General features: G+C 42.0%; 1 non-coding gene across 1 annotated transcript; it reads right to left on the reverse strand.

Annotated features, from left to right (window-relative positions):
• Window positions 1-20,039: 20,039 nt before the first annotated feature.
• Window positions 20,040-20,158, reverse strand: LOC129034287 (5S ribosomal RNA). Its single transcript, XR_008501795.1, has one exon. It is a non-coding gene; the product is annotated as a 5S ribosomal RNA (ribosomal RNA).
• Between the last annotated feature and the right edge of the window lie 1,059 nt (window positions 20,159-21,217).

Genomic DNA, 21,217 nt, shown 5'->3' on the forward strand with positions numbered 1-21,217 from the left:
AAAAAAATTTTTATTATTAAATAAGTCCTGTAAGACCTGGAAAGAGAAAGAAAAATAAATTGCCTTTCACTTACTTCTACCTTTGCCCAATCTGAAGAAATATCATTTTCAAAGGCATAAGGAGGATTCTGAAATTTCAATATTGGCGACTTTCTAATTCAGTTGAAGACTGTGACAATTCTGCCACTGTATGTAATTTCTTATTTTCTCAACTAAAATACTATCAATATTTATTGAACATTTATTAAGATAAAAGCAAGAAAGATGAGTAAGAATAATTTTATTAGAAAAGAGTTAATCTTTCACCATTTTATTATATTGAACAGCACTACAGAAAAATAAATATGGCACTCCACTCATGTCTCTTTGGCCTCTTGTCATAATTGTCTACTTTTTTCCTCAATGTAACATTTTATACAAACTCAAAGAACTTTAAAACACTATTTTTCCTTAATACAGGAGTGATATGTTGCTCATTATAAAAAAGAAAACAGAAAAAAGAGGCTGGGCGCAGTGGCTCATGCCTGTAATCCCAGCACTTTGGGAGGCCAAGGCAGGAGGATCACCTGAGGTCAGGAGTTTGAGACCAGCCTGACCAACATGGAGAAATGCCGTCTCTGCTAAAAATACAAAATTAGCCTGGTATGGTGGCACATGCCTGTAATCCCAGCTACTCGGGAGGCTGAGGCAGGAGAATTGCTTGAACCCAGGAGGCGGAGGTTGCGGTGAGCCGAGATCGTGCCATTGCACTCTAGCCTGGGCAACGAGAGCGAAACTCCGTCTAAAAAAAAAAAAGAAAACATCTATAATGCCATCCCATTGAAAATCACTGTTAATGTATCGGTGTGAAATCACATCAGTATTTTTATATGTATACTATATTCCTTTACGCGTCTTCTTTTTGTATAGTTTTACATTTTATAAACTGACTAGGATTTACATAACAAATCTCTTATTGCTAAACATGTAGATTGTTTCCAACTTTTTGTTATAATAAACACATTGTGGGCCAGGTGTGGTGGCTCATGCCTGTAATTCCAGGACTTTTGGAGGCCAAAGCGGGTGGATCACCTGAGGTCTGGAGTTCGAAACCAGCTGACCAACATGGTGAAACCCCATCTCTACTAAAAATACAAAAAATTAGCTGGGTGTGGCGATGCATTCCTGTAATCCCAGCTACTCGGGAGGCTGAGGTAGGAGAATCACTTGAACCCAGGAGGTGGAGGTTGCAATGAGCCTAGATTGCGCCATTGCACTCCAGCCTGGACAAAAAGAGCAAAACTCTGTCTCCAAACAAACAAACAAACACATTGTGGTAAAGATCCTTACAGCTGGATATTTGCTCATCACTGTGACTATATCCTTGGGATAAATTCCTAAAGGTGTAAATGCTGAGTCAAAGTGCAAACAATAATTTAGGATTTTGATATATTTCAATAATTGTTGAAAAGAATCAATAAATGATCACAAGCTTCTAGTAAAGAGGAAACCTCTGGGGAGGAGGCATCTGCAGTTCAGGCTCAGTAGTTGAGTTGCTGGATGGGATAACTAGGGAAGTTCCTAAGACATTTTTGGGTCGGGAGAGTAAAGAGGGTGGAAGAATCTTCACACTCTTATGAATACAGTGCCCTGACTTGCAAAGAAAGGAGAGCTAACCTTCTTATTACAGCCAGCTCCTGGTTCTGCTCTACAGTGTATCATGTAAAAGAATATTTAAAACCAGAAAAAGAGCAAGTTTTCTTTCAGCTTTTCTCCTGCAGTTGTGACTGTTTGGAATCTACTCATCTTTCAAGCAGTAATTTAAACCTTAGCTTCTTCATAAAATATTATTTGGCCCTCAAGGATTTGGGGGGTCTTCTTTCTCTTTATGCATAGCAGTTCTTGCCTTCATTTCCACATTCAATAATCACTTTTGATTGGTCTATTTCTCCTTGCTATTACATACACACAGCAATCATTTTCGAAAATACTATGTGCCGGGCACTATGCATTTTTATTGCATGAATCTTCACAAATAGTGAGGTGGTTATTATCATTCTCATTTTACAGATGGGGTACCAGAGTTGGTGTAGATTAAATAACTTGCCACTGTGGTACAAGGAAGAGGCTAACCTACATAAAAAAATGAGGTCTTTCGACCGGGCACGGTGACTCATGCCTATAATCCCAGCACTTTGGGAGGCCAAGGCAGGCAGATCATTTGAGGTCAGGAGTTCGAGACCAGCCTGGCCAACGTGGTGAAACCCCGTCTCTACTAAAAATACAAAAATTAGCCACGCATGATGGTAGGTGCCTGTAATCCCAGCAACTTGGGAGGCTGGGGCACGAGAATCCCTTGAACCCAGGAGGCGGAGGTTGCAGTGAGCTGAGATCATGCCACTGCACTCCAACCTGGGCGATAGAGCAAGACTCTCTCAAAAACAAACAAACAAAACAAAACAAAACAATAACAACAAGAAAATCCAAAAATGAGGTCTTTCTTATTAGAAATCACTCACCCCCACTTCGGTTTAAATCTATTTTTCCTAAAAGAGAGGGAAAGGCAAAACAGGAAGAATGTGCAAAGGTGGAGGGAAAATGGAAAAGTGAGAAAGAAGAAAGAATATAATTTAGGGGATTGCTGGGAAGGGTTCAGTGTTTCTGGCATAGAGGGTCCCAGATAAAGTGGTAGGAGATGCCATAGGGAAGGAAGGTTGGGACTGTAGTCTTAATGAATGCAGAAGTACATAGAAGAGCACTTGGAATACAGTGAAATTCAATAAAGGGAGTTAATCTTATAACATGTTGAAGGTTTATTTATTTATTTGTTTGTTTAAGACAAGAGGTCTTGCTGTGTTGCCCAGGTTGTTCTTTAACTCCTGGCCTCAAGTGATCCTCCTGCCTCAGCCTCCCAGAGTACTGGGATTACAGGTGCAAGTCACTCTGCCTGGCCATGTTGACAATACCTCTGTTTATTGTCTTCCTAGCTATACTGTGAGCCCTGTGAGGTCAGGGGTTGTTCTCCATCAAGATCATCTTTATATCCCTAGGGGCCAGCAAAATGGCTGGCATATGATAATGCTAAATACATCTCTGCTGAATAAGTGAAGTGAATTAATTAATAAGTGTTCTCTCAGGAGGTAGCATCGACAAAAAAAAAAAAAAAAGAAGAAACCAGAAACCAGAATCTGATTTTAGAATCAGAGGACCTTGTTTCAAAACTTTTCCCTCCAGCTTACAGACATGTGACTGAATAAGTTACATAACCTCTTTGAATAATTTACTCATATGATGATAATACTCACCTTAATGTGTTATTTTGAGAACTAAATGAGATCATACTTTTGAATTGCTTAGCACATTACCTGACAAATTATAGACATTCAACAAAGGTGAGTTTCTCATTGCCTCCTTCCCACTATCCAGTATTAAAATATGCATTAGGAGAGTTTATGTCCAGATTGTAAGAGATAGCCTTCATTTCTAATATTCAGTCCTACAGTCAGACCATGGTTTTAAATTCATTATTTTTAAAAGATGACTACTAAGGCCAGGCATGGTGACTTATGCCTGTAATCCCAGCACTTTGGGAGGCTGAGGCAGGAGAATCACTGGAGCTCAGGAGTTTGAGACCAGCCTGGGCAACATGGCAAAACCCCATCTCTATGAAAAATTAAAAAAAAGAAAAGTTAGCTGGGTGTGGTGGCTCATGCTGGTAGTCCCAGCTACTTGTGGGGCTGGGGTGGGAGGATTGCCTGAGCCTGTGAGATCGAGGCTTCGGTGAGCCGAGATCACACCACTGCACTTCAGCCTGGGTGACAACGTGAACCCCTGCCTCAAAATAAATAAATAAATAAATAAATAAGCAAAATTAAAATTAAAAAGATGACCACTGTTTAAAGCATCTATTATAAAGTGCCATATATTGGTACTCAATAAAAAGATGCTGAATAAATAAATGAATTGAATCACGTTGAATACTCAGAATTTTATCAGATTGTCTATAGTTTTCTAAGGATCCAAGATATGTAAACACTTCATTATTAGTTGATTGGGTTAGTATTTAGTTGGTTTGAGATATCCATCAACATTTCTAAATTCCTTTTGTTTCGTTCCATCAGCACTAAACGAATTTATAATGACAAATTCAATTTCCTAGTTTTCTTGCTTTTAGAATAAGAGGGTGCTGGAAGCAGGGAAAATGAATAATATCCATTTTAAAATAGTTTGCTGTCATCTGGCTTAAATATTAGATTTTTTTTTGAGATGGAGTCTTGCCCTATTGCCCAGTGGCACGATCTCGGCTCACTGCAACTTCCGCCTCCTGGGTTCAAGTGATTCCCCTGCCTTAGCCTCTTGAGTAGTTGGGATTACAGGTGCCTGCCACCATGCCCGGCTAATTTTTGTATTTTTAGTAGAGATGGAGTTTTGCCATGTTGGCCAGGCTGGTTTCGAACTCCTGACCTCAGGTGATCCACCCGCCTTGGCCTCCCAAAGTGCTGTGATCATAGGTGTAAGCCATTGCACCCAGCCTAGATTTATTTTTTTAAAAAGCAGTTTCATTGAAATAAAATTTACATACCATACAATTCACCCATTTTAATTATACATTTCAATGGTCTTCAGTATAATGACAGAGTTGGACAATTATCACAATCTAATTTTAGAACTTTTCCTCATCTCCAAAAGAAACTCTGTGCCCATTAGTTGTCACTCTATCCCCCTCTAGCCTCCCCAGGCCCAGGGAAACAGTAATCTACTCTCTGTCTGTATAGATTTGTCTATTCTGGATATCTCATGTAAATGAAAATTTACAGTATATATATTTTTTGTGACTCATTTCTTTCACTGAGCATAATGTTTTCAAAGTTCATTCATGCAGTAGTGTTTTTGGCTATTACAAATAATACTATAATGAATAATACTGCTATGAACATTCATGTACATGTTTTTAATGGATGTATGTTTTCTTTTCTCTCTTTTTCTTTTTTGTTTTTTTTGAGCGCAGTGGCGCAATCTTGGCACACTGCAACCTCCACCTCCCGGGCTCAAATAATCTTCCTACCTCAGCCTCCTGAGTAGCTGGGACTACAGGGATATGCCACCACGCCCAGCTAATTTTTGTAGAGAGAGGGTCTCATCATGTTGCCCAGGCTTGTCTCGAACTTCTGGACTCAAGTGATCCACCTGCCTCGGCCTCCCAAAGTGCTGGATTACAAGCATGAACTACCGCGCCTGGCCCAGATGTATGTTTTTATTTATCTTGGGTATGTATCTAGTCACTTTCTAAGCTGATCTTACAGCAACATTTGAGTCTACTAGTCATTCCTTCACACTTGAAACATGTTCTTACCTTGACTTTCATGATGCTACATACTTCTAGTATTCTTCCTTCTTACTTAAGAGTTCCTTCTCAATGTCCTTCGTGAGCCCCTTCTCCTATATCTGGCCATTAAATGTTGGCATTCTTCAAGTCTTTGTAATAGACTCTTCTCTCTCTCTTCTGAAAAGGCAGAGTATCACTCTACAGTGGCTATTCACAGGTGTGATCATTGCACACTACAACCTTAAACTCCTGGGCTCAAGCGGTCCTCCCGCTGGGACTACAGGTGTGTGCCACCATGCATGGTTCTCCTTTCTCTTCTCATTCAGTAATCTCTCTTTTCTCTTCTCATTCTGAAAGCTTACCTAGGTGACCATATCCCTTTCCGTGGCCACGGTTACCATGTCTGTGTCAATGGCTGCCAAATCTCCAGTTTAGATCTCTTCTGAATTCAGACCTACATATCCAAATGTCTACTTGATATGTTTAGTTGCATATCTTAGTCTTTCTATGTCCAACCTAAACTCATTCTTCCCCCTTCAATCTGATCCTCTTTCCATGTTTTTTCTTTTCTTTTCTTTTCTTTTTGAGACAGAGTCTCTCTGTCACCCAGGCTGGAATGCAGTGGCAGGACCTCGGCTCACTGCAACCTCCGCCTCCCGGGTTCAAGCAATTATCCTGCCTCAGCTTCCTGAGTAGCTGGGATTACAGGTGTGTGCCACAATGCCTGGCTAATTTTTGTATTTTTAGTAGAGACGGGGTTTCACCATGTTGGCCAGGCTGATCTTGAACTCCTGACTTCATGATCCACCTACCTTGGCCTTCCATTTTTTTTTCCTTAGGAAACACAGATTGCTGAATCCCAAGTGCAGAATTATAGAATTCTAGGAGCCATTCCAACCCCCTTTCTTTACTGACCTATAGTATATACTATCTATTTCATGTACTTGAATGTATCCACTTTTCTCCATCTCCATTGCCATTGCCTTAGGATGAGCTGCTGTCATCTTTTATCTCAATATCTGCAACAGCCTCCTGACTGGCATCCCCATATCCCCACTCACTCCTTTCAATAAACTTCCATGTATCAGCCTGAGCGATATTTTTATAAGATATGATATGGCAGCCCCTTCCCCACATTTCCAATCTTCCAATGCCTTCCCATTGTTTTTAAACTAATGTTCCAGGCTGGGTGCGGTGGCTCATGCCTGTAATCCCAGCACTTTGAGAGGCCGAGGAAGGCAGATCACTTGAGCTCAAGGGTTCAAGACCAGCCTGGCCAACATGTGAAACCCTGTCTCTACTAAAAATACAAAAATTAGCTGAGTGTGGTGGCGGGTGACTATAATTCCAGCTACTCGGGTGGCTGAGGCAGGAGAATCACCTGAACCTGGGAGACGGAGGTTGCAGTGAACTGAGGTGGTGCCACTGCACTCCAGCTTGGGTGACAGAGCAAGACTCCATCTCAAATAAATAAATAAATAAATAAACAAGCTAATGTTCCAAACTCTACAGTCCACTGCAAGTTTTAGCTCCAATGACTGCCCCAGTCTAGTCTTATATTATTTTACCCCCTGTTCTCTGTTCCATTCATACCATCATTCTCTCATTTCTTCTCTCATTCTCTCATTTTTTCAACGTCTTTGCATGTGTTCTTCCCTCTTCCTAGATGCCATCACTCCCCTGCCAAACTTGGTTAATTCTAATGTATCCTTCCTATCTGAATTCAAACATTTTCTCAGAGAAGTCTTTTCTGAAAGCATTTCCTGCTTCCCCCTCAACTCCCAACCCCCACCTAGGTTAGGTTCCTCTTTCATTCTTTCTTTTTTCTTTTTTAGACAGAGTTTCACTCTTGTTGCCCAGGCTGGAGTGCAGTGGTGTGATTCCAGCTCACTGCAACCTCCGCCTCCAGTGTTCTATCAATTCTCCTGCCTCAGCCTCCTGAGTAGCTGGGATTACATGACACCTGGCTGATTTTTTAATTTTTAGTAAAGACGGGGTTTCATCACGTTGGCCAGGCTGGTCTCAAACTCCTGACCTCAGGTGATCCACCTGCTTCGGCCTCCCAAAGTCCTGGGATTACAGGTGTGAGCCACCGCGCCCGGCCTTTCATTCTTTCTTAGCCCCATATGTCTTTCTCTCAAAACATGTATCTCAGTTTAATATGTGCGTTTATATGATCATTTAATCAATGCCTATTTCGCCATGTAAATAAGTGTTGAAACTGGTTTTGTCCCTATTGCATACTTAAGAATGAACACATTTACCTAAGCATTTAATAGGTGATAAATAAATCTTCATTGACAACATGAGACTCCATCTCAAAAAAAAAAAGTTGAAGGAGAATTCAATGAAATTTCACTTACTGCATTTGCTTATGTCCCTTTAGTCTAAAACTGTCCCCTGCCTTTTCCTTTTTGTTGTGCTTATTCGTCTTAATGACACTTGGCTTTTTGAAGAGACTCAGCCTTGCTGAATCCCTCATATTCAGGATTTGTCTGTTTTCTTATGATAATTGTACTTTGCTTCCTTATCACCTGTATTTCTTATAAACTGTTAGCTCTAAAGTTTGATTATGTTGGCTTAATTTTTTTTTTTTTTTTGAGACAGAGTTTCGCTCTTGTTGCTCAGGCTGGAGTGCAATGGAGCGATCTCGGCTCACAGCAACCTCTGCCTTCCGGGTTCAAGCCATTCTCCTGCCTCAGCCTCCAGAGTAGATGGGATTACAGGCATGCACCACCACGCCCAGCTAATTTTGTATTTTTAGTAGAGACTGGATTTCTCCATGTTGGTCAGGCTGGTTTCCAACTCCGGACCTCAGGTGATCTGCCTGCCTTGGCCTCCCAAACTGCTGGGATTACAGGCATGAGCCACCGCGCCCGGCCAGCTTAAAATTTTTTGAAAAAAATGCTTCATAGGTGATATGGAGTTCTTACTAAATGTCTACAGGAAGAACACAGAGTTTGTTGTTATTTTAATTTTTAAAATTTTTTTTAGAACACAAGATTTTAAAATATAAATAAGATTTTGCCTCAGCAACTTCAAGTTTGATCATTTGGACAAGTTTATAATTATCAGACCTTTCCATTCTAAGAAACTTTTGTACCTGTTTTTGAACAACAACTTTTCACCTAATGGTTTTAGCATCTATTGGTGATCATTGGCTGAATCAGCTATTTTACTGGGGATTACTGAATGGTTATTTTTTTTTAGACAGAGTCTTACCCTGTCACCCAGGCTGGAGTGCAATGGCATGGTCTCGGCTCACTGCAATCTCCGCCTCCTGGGTTCAAGTGATTCTCCTGCCTCAGCCTTCCAAGTATCTGAGACTACAGGTGCATGCCACCATGCCCAGCTAATTTTTGTATTTTTAGTGGAGATGGGGTTTCACTATGTTGGCCAGGCTGGTCTGGAACTCCTGACCTCAGGTAATCTGCCAGCCTCGGCCTCCCAAAATGCTGGGATTACAGGTGTGAGCCACTGTGCCCGTCCACTGAATGGTATTTTTTAATTTTTTTTTTTTTTTTTTGAGACGGAGTCTTGCTCTATCACCCAGGCTGGAGTGCAGTGGCGCGATCTCGGCTCACTGCAAACTCCACCTCCTGGGTTCATGCCATTCTCCTGCCTCAGCCTCCAGAGTAGCTGGGACTACAGGCACCTGCCACAATGCCCGGCTAATTTTTCTGTATTTTTAGTAGAAATGGGATTTCACCGTGTTAGCCAGGAAGGTCTCGATCTCCTGACCTCGTGATCTGCCCGCCTCGGCCTCCCAAAGTGCTGGGATTACAGGCGTGAGCCACCGCGCCACTATTTTTTAATTTTTTAATTAAAAAAAATATTTTTTGAGACGGAGTCTTGCTCTGTTGCCCAGACTAGAGTGCAGTGGTACAATCTCAGCTCCCTGTAAACTCCGCCTCCCGGGTTCAAGCGATTCTCCTGCCTCAGCCTTCTGAGTAGCTGAGATTACAGGCACGCGCCACCACACCCAGCTAATTTTTGTATTTTTAGTAGAGACGGGATTTCACCATGTTGGTCAGGCTGGTCTCGAACTCCTGACCTGGTGATATGCCTGCCTTGGCCTCCCAAAGTGATGGGATTACAGGTGTGAGCCATCGCACCCAGCCAGACTGGTAATTTTTAAATTCCACCCTTTCTTTAGGAAGAATTTCTCCATCATTAATTTATTTATTTTTATTTTATTCATTTATTTAGAGACTGAGTCTCACTCTGTCACCCAGGCTGGAGTGCAGTGGTATGATCTTGGCTCACTGTAACGTTTGCTTCCCAGGTCAAGCGATTTTCCTGCCTCAGCCTCCCAAGTAGCTGGGATTACAGGCACCTGCCACCAACCCCAGCTCATTTTTGTGTTTTTAGTAAAGATGGGGTTTCACTATATTCACCAGGCTGGTCTCGAACTCCTGACCTCAGGTGATCCACCCTCCTCAGCCTCCCAAAGAGCTGGGATTATAGGTGTGAGCCACTGTGCCTGACCTATTTATTTATTTATTGGAGATGGATTCTTGATCTGTCGCCCAGGCTGGAGTGCAGTGGTTTGATCTTGGCTCACTGCAACCTCCACCTCCTGGGTTCAAGCGATTCTCGTGCCTTAGCCTCCTGAGTAGCTAGGATTATAGGCGTGTGCCACCACACCAGCTAATTTTTGTATTTTTTAGTAGAAACGGGGTTTCACTATGTTGGCGAGACTGGTCTGGAGCTTCTGGCCTCGAATGACCGGCCGGTCTTGGCTTCTCAAAGTGCTGAGATTACAGGCGTGAGCCACCATGCCCAGCCTCTTTACCCTTTCTTTAAATTTCTATATTACTCTCAGGGAATTGTTTCATGGGCACCTCCCTGTTCTACAAACCGATTGCTGGGATATTTCACTCCTTGGGCCCTGGAAAACAAAAAGGCTCTTTCTTCAGAAGGTTGTAGGGAAAAGAGAATCTGTTGGAGTGAGATTTTCTAAATCTTTTGAGAGTATCTCCAGTGGGACTATTTTTTTTTTTTTTGTGGCAAATAATATGACCCTTATAGCCTTCTGCCACATCTATTTAAAAAAAAAAAAAAAGGAGAGATAGAGAGATGTCATTTGCACAATGTTACATACCACATCCCTTTAGAGCTACTCTCTAAATACAATTTAACTTCTTCAAACAGGTTTCTGTGACCATCCAAGTCTAGGTAAAGTCCCCATTATATGCATTTCTACACCTTGCCCTTCCCTCTCACATGGACACCAAGAATTATCATGTCCTTTCCCTCACTAGACCTCTGGGTCTTTGGCAGCAAGGACGGTGTCAGTCTAGTTCTATAGTTGTACTCCCAGCATTCATTCCAGGTCCCCACTCATAACAAGGGCTCATAACATGTTTGCTGGATCGTGTAGTGATGGATGCTTGTAATCCAAGCTACTTGGGAGGCTAAGGCAGGAGGATCACTTGAGCCTACAAGTTCTGAGCTGTAGTGCACTATACCTGTTGGGTGTCTGCACTAAGTTTGACATCAGTATGGTGACCTTCTGAGAGTAAAGGACCACTAGGTTGCCTAAGGAGGGGTGAACCAGCCCAGTTTGGAAATGAAGTAGGTCAAAACTTCTGTGCTGATCAGTAGCGTGATTGTGCCTGTGAATAGCCACTGCTTTCCAGCCTGGACAACATAATGAGACCCCATCCCTGAAAAAAAAAAAAAATTGCTGGATGAATGAATGATTGATGATACACAAGAAAAGACAACTGTATTCTGGGAAGTATTGGAGCCTAGACAGTGAGGGGGCATTTGAGACGTGTGCATGCATAGACTTCCCAGGGGCATTAGATTTTATGGTGAAAGCCCAGAATAGTCCTTGGGAAACTTTAGACTGTAGAAAAAGTCAACTTTCGGCTGAGTGTCGTGGTTCATGCCTGTAATCCCAGCACTTTGGGAGGCCGAGGCCGCAGGATCACTTCACTCCAGGAGTTCAAGGCCAGCCTGGGCAACATAGTGAGACCTCATCTCTACAAAAAAGTATCAAAAAAATGAGGCAGGAGGATTATCTAAGCCCAGGAGGTTGAGGCTGCAATGAGCTGTGATTGGGCCACTGCACCTGGGTGACAGAACAAATCCTTGCCTAAAAAAGAAAAAGTCAGCTTTCTGTTGGATTCAACATTCAGAAAGACCTCACTTACTCTTCTTTTTTTTTTTTTTTTTTTTTTTTTTTTTTCTGTTGGAGTCTTGCTGCGACGCCCAGGCTGCTGGAGTGCAATGGTGTGATCTCTGCTCACTGCAACCTTTGATTCCCAGGTTCAAGAGATTCTCCTGCCTCAGCCTCCAAGTAGCTGGGACTACAAGCACGCGTCACCACACCCGGCTAATTTTTGTATTTTTAGCAGAGACAGGGTTTCACCATATTGGCCAGACTGGTCTTGAACTCCTGACCTCAAGTGATCTGCCCGCCTCGGGCTCCCAAAGTGCTGAGATCACAGGCGTGAGCCACTGCACCTGGCTTCTTACTCCTTTTAACAACTTGATGAGGTAGGTAGTTTTCCTATCTTTATTTTACTGATAAGAAAATGGACCTCAGAGAAATTAAGCAACTGGTTCAAAGACATCCAGCTAGAAAGTAATTGGAGTCAGGAATCCTCAAGTCCATCATCCTACCTCACCAGCCTGCCTCTCACCCTTTGTAGAAATGAGAATAGGTTCAGTGGCAGACTAGGGACATAAACTAAATTGATCAGGACTTTGCCAGGCAAGTCACAGCTGGCTTCTAGCACTAAATTTCTTCAGTGATTCAGAGATGAAAACAGACAAGGATGTTTTACTTCACTTGATGAACATGCTTGGAGGATTGCTATCTTAAAGTTTTTCAATATTCGCATCTTGCTTCACCTTTTCTGTCTGAAATCTCAAGGTATAAATAGGTTTATCTTGGCAATAAGTCAGAGGCAGAAAGTTCTCTGTGGAGCCATTGCAGGTTCCCAAAGGAGGTTGGACCCCTGAGTTCTGTGCCAAAGAATGAGTAAAGACTGTCCCCTCTTCCTGAAATCTTCCTTTAAGGCTACTAAGGAAAAGGAGCTAAATTTTACAAATAGCTATTATGTGTCATTGTGGTTGTTTCATTGATCTTGGATCCACTACTTGTTAGCTGCTTATCATCATGAAGCATCCGTGTATTCACCTATAAAATAGAGTCAATGCCACCTTTCTCATAGGGTAGTGTGAGGATTAACTAGGTGAAGCATATGTAAAGAACTTTGTGGCCGGGCGTGGTGGCTCACACCTGTAATCCCAGCACTCTGGGAAGCCAAGGCGGGCAGATCTCCTGAGGTTGGGAGTTCGAGACCAGCCTGACCAACATGGAGAAACCCCGTCTCTACTAAAAATACAAAATTAGCCAGGTGTGGTGGCGTATGCCTGTAATCCCATCTACTCCGGAGGCTGAGGCGGGAGAATGGCTTGAACACGGGAGACGGAGGTTGCAGTGAGCCGAGATTGTGCCATCGCACTCCAGCCTGGGCAACAAGAGCAAAATTCCATCTCAAAAAAAAAACCAAAAAACAAAAACTTTGCATAGCGCTCAGCACATTAGAAGTATTCAACACTTCTTAGCTATTGCTATTATTATTATTCCTACTTAATCCCTATACTAACCACCTCTTGAGGTAAACAGTATATTACTTCCTTTTAAGTAGGAAAAAATAGAGACTCTGGAAAGGAGATAATGACCCAGAACCACCAGCTAATAAAGCCAAGCTGCTAGAATTTAAATTAGTATCTGATTTCAAAGTTGTTATTTTTTTGTAAACAACAATATATTGGCTGGGCGCTGTGGCTCACGCTTGTAATCTCAGCACTTTGGGAGGCAGAGGTAGGGGGATCCCCTTATGTCAGAAGTTTGGGACCAGCCTGGCCAACATGGTGAAACCCTGTCTCTACTAAAAATAAAAAAATTAGCCGGGCGTGGTGGCAGGCACCTGTAATCACAGCTACTCAGGAGGCTGAGGCAGGAGAATTGCTTGAACCGGGGAAGTGGAGGTTGCAGTGAGCCGAGATTGTGCCATTGCACTCCAGCCTGGGTGACAAGGGTGAGACTCCATCTCAAAAAAAAAAAAAAAAAAAGCAAAACGAAAAACAACAATAACAATATATTGTCTCCCTTAAGACGAAGGACAATAATGGAAAGTGCTCAAGAATTCTTGATTTGGAAAGATGTAACAAAACAATGGTAAGTTTCTAGCTCAGAGTCTCTTGCTTAAATTTCTAGGAGACTTTTCTGGGGTACTTGCTTGGGCTGAGTCTCTGGCTGCATTCTCCCATGGGGCACTCTGTCAACAGCAGTTGACAAATGGCATGTTCTAAACCCTCCTTGACCTGGCCAGAGCCTTTTCTCCTAGACTTTAAAATCAATTATTGTTTCAGCTAAAATAGGTCTCTGAAAGTGTTATTTTAAGTTTTCTCCTCTTGTAATACAGGAGCGAAGAGTGAAAATATGATCTAATTACTTGTTTAATGTCTGATGCAGACAAAGTATCTAACAAGGAATACGTATGTTTTAATCAAATAGAGAGTCTAGATATTATCAGGGTTGCCTTTGTTCTTTATTTTCAATTTTTTCCTCTTGTAAACAGCTCATCCAGTTTTTAGCTTTACATGTTAACAAAACAATAGATGCCATAATTGGGTATCCCATTACTGTTTGTAAAAGTGCTCTCACACACAATTTAATTTTACTCTTACAAAAAAGTTGTGAGGTGTTTATTAGAATTACCTTTTCAGAAATGGAGAAACAATGCTCCAGGAAGTTAAGGGACTTCTTCAAGCCATTCAGCTGTATATTGAGAGCCAGAATCTAAGTCAGGTCTTTCTAGACCTTGGGTATGAGCATGGTCCTCAGAGCCACCTGCCTTCATTCCAACTTCAGCTTCATCCTTTACTTGAGCTAGGTGACCTTGTCTGCCTCAGTTTCCTCATCCATGAAATAGAGATGACAATAGTATCTACCTCAATAGAGTGTCTCAACAATTAATTGAGTTAATATGTTTAAAGTAGTGGAAATATCTCCTGGTTATGACCTATATCAAGTCCTGGTCGTGACATAAGAAAAACTATTATTATTATGATTACAAATCCTGATTTCTTCATTAAATTGTGTTATATGTATAGTATGTAGGCATGGAAATAGTACTTCACAAAGAGTAAGGGCTCTATGGATTAACACAGATATTGCAGTATAGAAAAATGGTGACTCGGAATCTGAAGAAGAATAAAATTATTTTAAGAATACTTTTTGAATTAAAATTAAATACATCTGACACCTATAAGTTGACAAAATAGTAAACAAAGAAACAAATTAATGAAATGATGCTTTCACTGATTTAATGCAGCAGTGAAGTTATTTTATTATTTTGCTTCTGAAATCATACATTTCCAACTAAAAATGAATGTTAGAAATCAACTTTGCCATTTTGTAGTTCTGATTTTTTCTCTATGGTCCCCAACCACATCCCACAGATTTACAAAATTCTTCCAGTCTTTCCTTACAGATAGACTGGCCCATTTGCAAGTGAATCAATTTTTACATGTTGAGCCCACATTTACAAATATCTCTGAAATTTAGTTATATTAAATTCCAATGCATACATGTCTTGCCTTGTGAGTGTTATATGTGATCTCACAGGAAATATTATCTCCTTATAAATTCAATTTGTGAGGTAAAGTAAGGAGCAAAATGTTATTTTATTAGTCTTGGGGAAACTAAGTTGCCTGCTGGATTCCAAGTTGTATTCCTATGAAAAGATTCAAAATATGGTCACTCTAATTTTTGTATGGCTCATTTCCCAAAGTCCTATATTTTTCTCTTTCCTCCCCTCCCCTCCTCTCCCCTTCCTTTGTTTCTTTCACAGGGTCTTGCCCTGTCTCCCAGGCTGGAGTGCAGTGGCACAATCTCGGTTCACTGCAGCTTCAGGCCGGGTGCTGTGGCTCATGCCTGTAATCCCAGCACTTTGGGAGGCCGAGGTGGGCGGATCACTTGAGGCCAGGAGTTTGAGACCAGCCTGGCCAACATGGTGAAACCCTGTCTCTACTGAAAATATGAAAATTAGCCAGCATGGTGGCTCATGCCTGTAGTCCCAGCTACTTGGGAGGCTGAGGCAGGAGAATCGCTTGAATCCTGGAGGCAGAGGTTGCAGTGAGTTGAGATCACCCCACTGCACTCCAGCCTGGGCAACAGAGTGAGACCCTCTCGAAAAAAAAAAAAAGAAAAAGAAGAAGAAGTTGAAATCTGAATGTCTTTACTCAGGGTTATATAGTCATTATAAACATAAGCTGTATAACCAGACTATTTAAAGTCCCAGGTTTGTACTTCAATTTTGAAGTCTATGAAATGGGAGGGAGTAATAACAGTTTTTACAAAGGTTAAATGAGTTTATATATCTAAAAAATTTCTGACAGTACCCGGCATGTGGCAAGAGCTCAATATTTAGCTTTTCTTCTTCTATTGATTATTCTGGATATTTGCTATAAATGGAATTATACAATACATGGCCTTCTGTATCTGACTTGTTTCACTTAGCATAATGTTTTCCAGGTTCATCCATGTTATAGCATGTATCAGTACTTCATCCCCTTTTATGGTTGAATAATATTCTACGATATGGATATATCACATTTTGTTTACATATTCATCAACTGATGGACATTTGGGTTGTTTCCACCATGTCGCTATTTTCAAAATAGAGTTGCTATGAACATTGGTATACAAGTTTTTGTTTTCAATTATTTTGGATATATACTTAGGAGTAGAATTTCTGGATCATATAGTAAATCTATGTTTAACTTATTGAGGAACCATCAAACTATTTCTCACATTGGTTGCATCATTTTACATATTTTTTTGTGACGGAGTCTCACTCTGTCACCCAGGCTGGAGTGCAGTGGTGCGATCTTGGCTCACTGCAACCTCTGCCTCCCGGATTCAAGCGAATCTCCTGCCTCAACCTCCCGAGTAGCTGAGATTACAGACGCGTGCCACCATGCCCGGCTAATTTTTTTTGTATTTTTAGTAGAGACGGGGTTTCTCCATGTTAGTCACACGATCTCCTGACCTCAATCCCTGACCTTGTGATCCACCTGCCTCAGCCTCCCAAAGTGCTGGGATTACAGGCGTGAGCTGCTGCGCCCGGCTGGTATTTTAAAATGTTTTATTGATCAGAATCTGAGGTACAAAGCTTTGAGAGAACCTATTCAAGGTCACACAAGGGTAAGTGGTAGAGACATCAACTGAACCCAGCCTACTCCAGAGTTGCGTATTCTTAACTCCATCCCAGGACAGAGGTTATTTTGTTTTATTTTCATTTCTTTCATTTAAGATTGTGCCGGGGGAAAAAAAGCTCAAAACAGTAAAAAAAAAAAAAAAAAAAAAAAAAAAAAAAGTTTTTTTTTAACCATGTATTTTACCTTTCTATTCCCAAATGTTTTGTACTTATTTTCTAATTATACCTGAAAGAAAAAATTGCCAATTTGCATATGCTTAGCTTAGTGTTTATGAGTCGGGCAGACTTGGGTGATCCTAAAACTTGGTACCTGTATAACTGTTTCTAGCCTCAGTTTCTTTTTCTACTTTTTAGTTATTTACTAATTCTCGACAGCTTCTCTTGGATGTCTAATATGCATCTCCATCCAAAACAGAGTTTTTTGTTTTTTTTTTTTTTTGAGACAGAGTGTTGCTCTTTGCCCAGGCTGGAGTACAGTGGCGCCATCTCAGCTCACTGCAACCTCTGCCTCCTGGGTTCAAGCAATTCTCCTGCCTCAGCCTCCCCAGTAGCTGGGATTATAGGCACCCACCACCACACCCAGCTAATTTTTGTATTTTTAGTAGACATGGGATTTCACCATGTTGACCAGTCTGGCCTCAAACTCCTGACCTCAGGTGATCCACCTCCTTAGCCTCCCAAAGTGCTGGGATTACAGGCATGAGCCACCACGCCCGGCCCAGAGCTCTTAATTCTAGTTGCTACCTCTCCTCCAGCCCACTACACAAAACCTGGTCCCAAAGGGTCCCTCACCAATTTAATTCATACCACCAATGTCCACCCTCAACCCAAAACATCAGGGGTTATTCTTTCTTTCTTTTTCTTTTTTTTTTTTTTTTTTGAGACAGGGTCCTGCTCTGTCACCCAGGCTGGAGTACAGTCGTACAGTCATAGCTCACTGCAGTGTCAAACTCCTGGGCTCAAGCAAACCTCCCACCTCAGCCTCCTAAGTAGCTGGGACTGCAGGTGCATGGGTTTTAATTTTTGTAGAGACAAGGTCTTGCCATGTTGCTCAGTCTGGTCTCAAACTTCTGGGCTCAAGTGATCCTCCTGCCTTGGCCTCCCAAAATGCTGGGATTACAGGAGTGAGCCACCACGCCTGGCTCAGGGTAGTTCTTACTACTTCATTTCCCTTATCTCCCCCTAGCTCCACACACATTTAATCCATCAGCCAGGCCTTTTAATTTGACCTTCAGATGACATCTCTGATCTATCTACTTCTCTCTGTCCTCACCTTTGCCCTCCTACCTGCAAGCAATCATTACCTCTGGCTTACAATTCTAGAATAATCCCTTCATCTGTTCGCTGATCTTCTCTCTTGCTCTTCTTTAATCCACTCTCTACAAGGACAAATGCACATTTCTTAACATTGTAATTGGATCCAATCCACTCCCTTATTTAAAACTCTTGAAGGGCTGATACTGCTCAGAGTAAAAGCTAAACTCCTTACTGTATCCTAGTGAGGTCCTATAGCCTGGGGCCCATTTTCCCAACTTGATTTATACTGCTCAGCCCTGCTCACTCTGCTCCAGCCATATTGGTCTTTTTTTCTTTTCCTTGAACAAGTCAGTCCCATTCTGCACTTCTCATCTTTCAAATCTCAGCTCAAGTGTCAGCTTCTCAGGGAATCTTCCTGACACCCCTGTCTAGGCTGGTCTCTGCAGACAGACTCTTCCTCATCGGTCTGTTCAGATTTTTTTCCTAGCAATAATCTACACATGTAATTTTCTTGTTTGTTTACTCGCTTGCTTTGGTTTATTACTCTGTTTTATGTCTCCTACATTGTAATGTAAGTTCTATGATGGCTGTGATCTTCTTTATCTTAGTCACCACTAACTAGATAATGAGAGCTTGGAGCATGTGGTTCCCAAGAAATGAATGAATAAATAAATGAATAAACAAAAGAATGTCTTAACTCATAATACTGACATAGCCAGGCGCGGTGGCTCACGCCTGTAATCCTAGCACTTTGGGAGGCTGAGGCGGGTGAATCACGAGGTCAGGAGTTCGAGACCAGCCTGGCCAAGATGGTGAAACCCTGTGAAATATGTATATAAGTATAGATATAAAGTAAGAGAGATATATAGATAAGAGAGTAATTATATCTGGAAAAAAAAAAAAAAGGAGGAATGTCAGAGAAAATACAAAAACGAAATGACCTGAGCTGAGCTTTGAAGGATGAAAGTGCCAGTTACACACGGAGGAAGAAGCATTCCAGGGCAGAGGTGACAGAGTGAACCACACCATGGAGTATTATTCATGGAGTAACAAGTTTCATAATGTGTCTGAAGAGTAGCAAGCAGTTGAGTGTGGCTGGGGCTTAGGGTGACTTGGAGAGTGGGGCTGAAGATGAGGCCAGGAGTGTAGGCTGGACTCAGTTACAAAGGGCTTTAAAAGTTCAGCAAAGAGTTTGGAATTTGTTGTATAAGGTGAGAGTTTTTAGGCAGAAGAGGGACATCTTCATTTTAGAAAGATCTCTCTGCCAGGCGCGGTGGCTCACTCCTGTAATCTCAGCACTTTGGGAGGCCGAGGCAGGCGGATCAAGAGGTCAGGAGTCCGAGACCAATCTGGCCAACATAGTGAAACCCCATCTCTACTAAAAATACACAAAAAATTAGCCCGGCGTGGTGGTGTGTGCCTGTAATCCCGGCTACTCGGGAGGCTGAGGCAGGAGAATCGTAGGAGGCGGAGGTTGCAGTGAGCCAAGGTCATGCCACTGCACTCTAGCCTGGGTGACAGAATGAGACTCCATCTCAAAAAAAAGATAAAAAAAAGAAAGATCTCTCTAACAGCACAGTGATGGCCTAACAGCAGAGTTAGGGTTAGGGATGGGATTAGGGTTAAAGTGATGGCCGTGCCTGGAGACAGGAATTTCAATTAGGAGAAGTTCAGTTAGGAAATATGACAAAACGCAGGGTGAGGAGATATGAGGTAAATTTCAGGGATAGAATCCACAGGACCTTGTCCTATTGGATATATTTAGTGAGGGAAAAAGAAAAATTAAAAAAGGGTATGTCTGTAGCGTTTTTAAGTTTTTTTTGTGTGTTTTTTAACTGATACAGTTGTACATATTTTGGGGGTACCTATGATACTTTGATACCTGTATACAAATCAGAACACTTGGGATATCCACCAACTCAAACATTTATTTTTTCTTTTTTTTTTTTTGAGACGGAGTCTCACTCCGTTGCCCAGGCTGGAGTACAGTGGCAGGATCTCGGCTCACTGCAAGCTCCACCTCCCAGGTTCATGCCATTCTCCTGCCTCAGCCTCCTGAGTAGTTGGGATTACAGGCGCCCACCACCATGCCTGGCTAATTTTTCTGTTTTTAGTAGAGGCGGGGTTTTACCATGTTAGTCAGGATGGTCTCGATCTCCTGACCTTGTGATCCACCCGCCTCGGCCTCCCAAAGTGCTGGGATTACAGGCGTGAGCCACCGCGCCTGGCCAAGCCTACAGCACCCGATACTCCCAGGCGGTCTCCCATCCAAGTACTAACCAGGCCCGACCCTGCTTAGCTTCTGAGATCAGACGAGATCGGGCACGTTCAGGGTGGTATGGCCATAGACTATCTTTTCTATGTGTTGGGAACATTGCAAATTTTCTCTTCTAGCTATTTTGAAAGATGCAATAAATGATGATGATGATGATGATGTTGATGACGATTTTGAAACAAGGTCTCACTCTGTTGCCCAGACTGGAGTGCAATGGTGTAATCATAGATCACTGTAACCTCTAGTTCCTGGGCTCAAGCAATCCTCCTGCCTCAGCCTTTAGAGTAGCTGGGACTATAGGTGTGTACCACCACACCCTGCTAATTTAAAAATTTTTCTGTATAGGTTGGGGACAGGGGGTGTCTTACTATGTTGCCTAAGCTGGCCTAAACCTGGGCTAAAGTGACCCTCCTGCTTTGGCCTCCAAAAGTGCTGGGATTACAGGTGTAAGCCACCATCCCCAGCCATCCAGATCTTTAAAAAAACTTTCTAGCCAGGTGTGGTAGCTTCTGCCTGTAGTGCCAGCTACTCAGAGGCTGAGGCAGGAAGATTGCTTGAGCCCCAAAGCTGGGGAAGTCATGGTGAACTATGATCACATCACTACACTCTAGTCTGAGCAACAGAGTGAGAACCCTGTCTCTTAAAAAAATAAAATAAAATAAATAAATAAGAATAAAAGTAAAAAATTTCCTAATCCTCAACTGATCTATACTTTTGTAAAAACAAAGAAAGAAGTACATTATTAGAAATGTGATATTTTGAAAAGACATCTAACTTTTAAATTATGATATACAAAAATATTCTGTTGGGTTGCTATAAATGACTCTAAAGACTTACTCTCAATTTCTACACCTATGGCTAACCAGAAACAATCAGTTCACAAAGCAACACTGCTCCCAGATCTCACTTTGAGGTGCTCTGATACACACAACTGTGAAAGACAAGTGGGACCTGAGTTTACAGGAGTGTTGAGAGTAAACAATGTTGAGATTAGCTTTGTTGGACTACCACAGAGAATGGTGCAGCCTGTGCAGTTTACCTGTTACTATTTTAATCTCTCATAAAGGTGTTATTTGCTCTGCTCTCTCTATCGCATGGGAGGCCTTACTGTTGTGACTGTGCTGGAAGGGGCTC

Source organism: Pongo pygmaeus, chromosome 2 (assembly GCF_028885625.2).
Source record: "Pongo pygmaeus isolate AG05252 chromosome 2, NHGRI_mPonPyg2-v2.0_pri, whole genome shotgun sequence".
Classification (NCBI taxonomy): Eukaryota; Metazoa; Chordata; class Mammalia; order Primates; family Hominidae; genus Pongo; species Pongo pygmaeus.